Below are 7,477 nucleotides of genomic sequence, written 5' to 3'. Positions count from 1 at the left end.
CTGAATTTGGCCGGTGTAGGTTGTCATTGTAAATAAGAATTTGTTCTTAACTGACTTGTCTAGTTAAACTCAATGTGTTATTATTTCTCTTTTTTCCTCTCAGTATTGTTGGGAAGGGCCCGTAAGGAAGCATTTCACTGTTAGTCTACACCTGTTGTTTTTCGAAGCATGTGACAAATGACATTTTATTTTATTTGGTGGTTACTGACTTCCATACATGAGTATGGGCTAAAGTAACAAAATCATGAAACAAATCCTTCCGATGTCTGAAATGTATGAACTTTTATTGAAAAAGTATTACTTTCAGCAAACAAAGATGGGCACACAACTCCAGAGGACAAACATAGGTAAGCGTTTCATAATTATTTATTTTTTTAACTATTGAGCTAGATTCCACAAAGCCTGGTCTCGGCTCCACTACGTTGGTGAAGTTCTTCCGAAACTTCCTTCAACATGGAGTGGAGTTTAGTCTGCCAGACAGACAACTAACTTCCTGTAGTCCACATTTTAGCAAATGCAGAGCTTGCAATATTGGGTTAAATGAGCTTATCGGGTTACATTAGCTTTTTGAGTTTAGGGGGTGTGTGACAAAATCTATCAATTGAACCACTTTTGCAGTGAAATATTTTACACAACCATTGCACACACATTGCATAAATGGGAGACATTAATGATGTGAAGAAACATGGTTGTGTTTTGCTCTACCTCGAGTAGGAGTATCTCAAAAATGTGGGGGCCTTGCCGCTAGCCTATCTGTTATCAACTCAGCAATGTCACTCACAGTCACAACATACTAGTGACTGGCAGTACATGTCACGTTCCTTTTTATACAGGAAAGATGTTTTAATTACTATACATTGCGTACATCTTCCCTTGTAGTGAGTGACAGTGTTGAAATGGAGTATCCACCCGACCATAACTCCAGGCATAAAGACGTGGACTACTGGGATGAGAGATACAAGACAGAGCTTTAGTTTCAGTCTCCAAGGTCCAGAATCTGCTTGAGCAACACGTCAAGTATGAGAATGCCATCCTTGTGCTTGGTATGTGTTTTGTCCTTACTTGCTCAGCTATAGCTACTTGACATCATTTCTGAAGAAATATTGGGCCTTAAACATATTGCACAAATTGAATATTTGTGTCATCATTTGGTAATGTTGATGAAAGGAGTGGCTAGGGACTGTTTGAGTTTTGGCTCTATAGCTAACATGACAGAGCACAAGATGTCACTGTAAGACAACTTTTGAAAATGTCCATGTTCAGGTTGCTCATAATATAATTATCCCAACCATGCAAGTTCTGTGCCTGATTAGGGAATTCTACACAAGTGGTTGAAAGTAAGTTGTGGAGATGTATGAGCAGGTTTTGCAGCTTTTTAGTGCTATGCATCAATTTGAGCTACAAACATTTTCCGTTCAGCACACATCTCTCACTGATACTGGGAGCAGACTGATAGCTGTGGTAGCCTACGCTGCCTATTATTTGAATGCAAGTGTTAACATCATGGATTGATTTTTAAAAATAAAGTAATATTATTCTTTGCTATCCTACAGACACCCGGCCCAAGCCCATGTGGCTATCTATCCCAGTAGTGAAAACATTTCCTTGTGGAATATTACGGAACGTTTATGCTGACAAAGGTGTTCAACATGGTTGCATTTTTTTGATGGAATATCACTCAGAAAACGGTTTTATAGAGCCCTGAATAATACTATCCCAGTGCAGAGGATTCCAATTTCAACCTTGCTGATATTTGTTTTTCTCTGGCTTCAAGTGTTGCACTGTAGTTACAGTGACCATGCATGGGCCTAGGGGGCACTGTTGCTTCAGTGGTCTGTTGTCACTGCGCTACTGTACGTTCCTTGTATGCGCAGCAGCACTCTTGGTTGGGAGGGTGTGATGTTGAAAATGAGCATCAGGAAACGACAGGGGCTTTCTGGACTATGATGGGGGTAAGACCAGTGTCGTCAAGGGACTATGATAGGGTAAGACCAGTGTCGTCAAGGGACTAGGGTAGGGTAAGACCAGTGTCGTCAAGAGCTAGGCACCTGGCACGCAGTCCTCCATGGAAAACTGTCGTCTTTCACGCAACACTGGGAGAGAAATTTCCCTCAGATCAAACAAGTTCACTTAGATCTGATATCAAATCGCCCCTCTGCTCATACAGTGGTATGGTGTTGACTACAGTGCCGAGAAAACGTTTGCGAACCCTTTAGGAATTTCTGTATTCCTGCATAAATTGGACCTAAAATGCATCAGATTTTCATCTAAGTCCTTATAATAGATCAAGTGAACCTGATTGAACAATTAAGACAAAAACAAGTTATTTATTGAGCAAATTGATCCAACATTCAAATTCTTTGTCAGAAAAAGTATGCAAACCTATAGCTTGATCAATTTATATAAAATTATGTACATGTAGGTAGAAATAAAATAAAATAAAATAAAATGTTATTTGTCACATGCGCCGAATACAACACCTTACAGTGAAATGCTTACTTACAAGCTCTTAGCCAACAATGCAGTTTTAAGAAAATCCCCCCCAAAAAATCCCAAAAAGTAAGTGATAAGAATAACAAATGATTAAAGAGCAGCAGTAAATAACAATAGCGAGGCTATATACAGTGGATACCGATACAGAGTCAATGTGTCAATGTGCGGGGGCACCGGTGTCGAGGTAATTTAAGTGATTATGTACATGTAGGTAGAGTTATTAAAGTGGCTATAAATAGATTATAACAGAGAGTAGCAGCAGCGTAGGCAATGCAAATAGTCTGGGTAGCCATTTGATTAGATGGTCAGGAGTCTTATGGCTTGGGGGTAGAAGCTGTTTAGAAGCCTCTTGGACCTAGACTTGGTGCTCAGGTATCGCTTGCCATGCGGTAGCAGAAAGAACGGTCTATGACTAGGGAGTCTATGTATTAAGAGCAGTAAAACATGTGGTATTTGATTCCATGTTCCTTGCATGCAATGACTCCACCAAGCTTGTGGCTCTGCAAACTTGTTGGATGCATTTGTAGATTGTTTTCGTCATGTTTATGGTCATGTTTTGCACAACAATAACCGAATGGTGAATAATGACTTGTGCCCATTTTGGAGTCACTTTTATTGTGAGTAAGAATAGACTATGTTTCTGAACATTTCATGTGGGTGCTACCATGATCAAGGATAATCATGAATACATCTTGAATAATGATCAGTTAGAAGGTTACAGAGGCAAAAAGATCAACCCCCCCCCCAAAAAATGCCAACCACCCCTGTTATTAGTAATGGTGAAAAGTTAGCAAGTTTTGTTGTAGCCACTGTAACTCTCACTCATCATTATTCATGATTCATTCATATTTTTTCTTAATCATGCCATTATCAGGATTCATTTAGAAGTGTTCAAAAACATCTCATCTACTTACTTAAAAAATGTAATTACTCCAGTCATTTTTCACCATTAAGTTACTATTGGTCAAAACATAACCCAAAACACAACCAAAAAAAATGGAACTGCATCCAATGAGTTTGTAGAGTCACAGGCTTGATGAAGTCATTTCGTGCAAGCATTATGGGACCAAATACTAAACTTTTGACTACTTTAATACACTTAATTGAGCTGATTAATCTAGAGGTCCACATACTTTTTCCGACAAAGAAATGTAATATTGGATAACTTTCTCAATAAAGAAATGGAAAAAATACAACTGTGTTTGTGTTATTTTTTTTAAAACCTCTACAGGATCGCTGTCCCCCCGTGGGACGGTTGAGCTAATGTGATTAGCGTGAGGTTGAAAGTAACAAGAACAATTCCCAGGACATAGACATGTCTTTTATAGGCAGAACGCTTAAATTCAATTTACAGTATCTATTACAGTGAAAACATACCATGCTATTGTTTGAGGAGAGTGCACAGTTATGTACTGTACTTGAAAATGTATAAATTTACCAAATAACCGAATACCTTACAGTGAAATGCTTACTTACGAGTTCCTAACCAAAAATGCAATAAAAAAAACCTGGATAAGAATAAGAAATAAAAGTAACAAGTAATTAAAGAGCAGCAGTAAAATAACAATAGCCAGACTGTATACAGGGGGGGTACCGGTACAGAGTCAACGTGCGGGGGACACCGGTTAGTTGAGGTAATATGTACATGTAGGTAAAGTTATTAAAGTGACTATGCATAGATGATATCAACAGAGCAGCAGCGGTGTAAAAGGGGGGGGGGGGGGGCATTGCAAATAGTCTGGGTAGCCATTTGAATAGGTGTTCAGGAGTCTTATACTTGGGGGTAGAAGCTGTTGAGAAGCCTCTTGGACCTAGACTTGGAGCTCCGGTACCGCTTGCCGTGCGGTAGCAGAGAGAACAGTCTATGACTAGGGTGGCTGGAGTCTTTCACAATTTTTAGGGTCTTCCTCTGACACTGCCTGGTATAGAGGTCCTGGATGGTAGGAAGCTTAACCCCAGTGATGTACTGGGCTGTTCACACAACCTTCTGTAGTGACTTGCGGTCGGAGGCCGAGCAGTTGCCCTGTCAGGCAGTGATGCAACCAGTCAGGATGCCCTCGATGGTGCAGCTGTAAAACCTTTTGAGGATCTGAGGACCCATGCCAAATCTTTTCAGTCTCCTGAGGGTGAATAGGTTTTGTCGTGCCCTCTTCACAACTGTCTTGGTGTGCTTGGACCATGTTAGTTTGTTGGTGATATGGACACCAAGGAACTTGAAGCTCAACCTGCTCCACTGCAGCCCCGCTCCACTGCAGCCCCGATGAGAATGGGGGCGTGATCGGTCCTCTTTTTCCATTAGTCCACAATCATCTCCTTTGTCTGAGGGAGAAGTTGTTGTACTGGCAAAATATCCCTGTTTTAGGTTAGTTAGGATCCCCACTTTATTTTAAGAATGTGAAATGTCAGCATAATATTTGAGAGAATGCTTTTATAGCTTTTATTTATTTTGTCACATTCCCAGTGGGACAAAAGTTTACATACACTCAATTAGTATTTGGTAGCATTGCCTTTACATTGTTTATCTTGGGTCAAACATGTTGGGTAGCCTTCCACAAGCTTCCCACAATAAGTTGGGTACATTTTGGCCCATTCCTCCTGACAGAGCTGGTGTAACTGAGTCAGGTTTGTAGGCCTCCTTGCTCGCACACGCTTTTTCATTGTTTTGATGTCTTCACTATTATTCTACAATGTAGAAAATAGTAAAAATAAAGAAAAACCCTGGAATGAGTCGGTATGTCCAAACTTTTGACTTGTACTGTATGGTGTACGTACTGTATGTGTGTCTAACTTAACTAACTAACTAATTAATGGATTAATAGTCCCACTCCAATACCTCTCTCTCTCTTCATCTCTCCCACCCCCTCCTAGTAACAGTAACGAACTCAATAATGACCCCATACTCCCAGGGGAGATTCTTCCCAGTGGTGATGTACACAGCAATTATTGACTGTTGCACCATTCGCATTAGCAGTTAGTGACTCAGGGTTTCTATGGTTCGTTGTGTAACTGTTTATGGCTCTGTAGTCCAACCCGCTGATCAGTCATCTAGCCACTCACATTACACCACTGTTCTCACGCCAGTCACCCCACTCACCGCCATTGATTCTCCACAACGTCCATCAGTATTGGATATCAAAGACCTCCGTCGCTAGATGGTCGTTAGCCTATATAGAGAGGTAGTGGAAGTGTTTATGACTCCATCTAGATTCTAGAGCAGCAGTTTCCACAGACTGGTGTTGATTTAGGCCTGTTTGACTTGCTCACTAAAATGAACTGCACTGTTGTCTGTCAAGAAGCAAACGAGTTATATCACTGAAAGATGATTTCATGAAGAGAAACAGATTTTCTTTTTAAATGTATGAATGATAAACTATAGTTTGACAGTTATTCAATTCTTTAAAGCTCCCATGTGAGATCAAAACAACCCCAAAATATAGAATGGTTCACAATTGGGGCGGCAGGGTAGCCTAGTGGTAAGAGTGTTGGACTAGTAACCGAAAGTTTGCAAGTTCAAATCCCCGAGCTGACAAGGTACAAATCTGTTGTTCTGCCCCTGAACAGGCAGTTAACCCACTGTTCCTAGGCTGTCATTGAAAATAAGAATTTGTTCTTAACTGACTTGCCTAGTTAAATAAAGGTAAAATTGTTTTGTGAAATGTAAAAAAATCCGTACTCCAAGCTGCAACCCCATACTACATTTCAGACATGGAGAACTCATACTGTATATCGATGCTGGTTAATATATTTAAAGAATATTATGTGAATCCTAAAAATTAAAAGGGCCAATTTGGGTGCAGTCATTTAGCTTCATTTGTCAGAGATCAACATACATGTCAACAAAATAATGCTGCAGGAATGCTATTGTTATCTGTTTCTAACTACAGAAACAATTTCAGAACAATCTGAGATAGTGGGTTGAAATGACATGGAACGACTCGTGCAGAAGTTCAATTCACCCACTCACACACTCACACACTCTGCTAAATACTGACAGGATGGAAAGGTAGTGGGTTATAGGGGGAGAGTACATGTTAGGGGGTAAGAAGAGAGAGAGGGATGGAGAAGTCAGAAGTCATGTCTGAACAACTGTCAAGAGCTGCCGAGCTGGTATCAGAGCCACTGTCACCCACCCCACGTAAACTAGAAAGCTTCGCTCTTCTTCCTCCTAGTCCTCATTCCTCCTCCCTTTCCTAACACATGCATGTCCCCCTTGTGTCCTCCTCCTCACCCTCACTCTCTCTCCCTTCTACTTCCCACCTCCTCCTCCCCCTCCTCCTCTTCCTTTTCCATTTTCCTGCTTTTTCCCTCTCCAGCCTCCACTTGTCCACACCCACACACTTTTTTGGGTTATTTCTTCGTTTTCCCTCCGTTCCTCCTCCCTCTCTCTATTTCTCATCCATGTCCTCTTTTCTTCACCATCTCTTAATTTATCAATGTACAGCATTGATTAAAAGGACGCAGGTGTGTGTAGCCTAGCGGCAGGTAGCCTAGCGGTTAAGAGCTTCGGGCCAGTGTGTGTTTGTGTGTGTTAACCCCCAGTCATTCAGACCCCTGCGTGTCTTGTTGCTCTAGCTGCCCCCCCTCCTCCCCCTCTCTAGCTTTCTTCCCTCTCTCCCACTCTCCCTTGTGGAAACAGGGAGCAGAGTTCAGACTGATAAAACTGAGGGAGGATGGGAACCTTTCAGGAGAATAATAAAATGAGGAGGGATAGTAGCGATGGCAGCCATTTTGACACGTTCAGTCCTTTTCTCCTGGGTAGGATAGATGGTGCTCCAGTAGATCACCTACGATCTGAGCCCGTATCCACAAAGCTTCTCAGAGTAGGAGTGTTAATCTAGGATCAGGTCCCCCTGTCCATGTGATCTTGTTCATTATGATCCATTAAGTACACATTTCACTAACAGTCCACACCTGTTGTTTTACGAAGCACTTGATTAATAAAATCTGATTGATTGATCCAAAAGTTCAAACTGATCCAAGATGG

At 41.2% G+C, this 7,477-nt stretch overlaps 1 pseudogene; it reads left to right on the top strand.

The window, feature by feature from the left end:
• The first annotated feature begins 896 nt into the window (after positions 1-896).
• Positions 897-7,477, top strand: part of LOC129824430 (EEF1A lysine methyltransferase 4-like) — a 92,953-nt pseudogene continuing 86,372 nt past the window's right edge.

Source organism: Salvelinus fontinalis, chromosome 26 (genome assembly GCF_029448725.1).
Source record: "Salvelinus fontinalis isolate EN_2023a chromosome 26, ASM2944872v1, whole genome shotgun sequence".
NCBI classification, from domain to species: Eukaryota; Metazoa; Chordata; class Actinopteri; order Salmoniformes; family Salmonidae; genus Salvelinus; species Salvelinus fontinalis.
The sequence above is the reverse complement of the archived record's forward strand: the minus strand, read 5'-3'. Positions and strand labels throughout refer to the sequence as shown.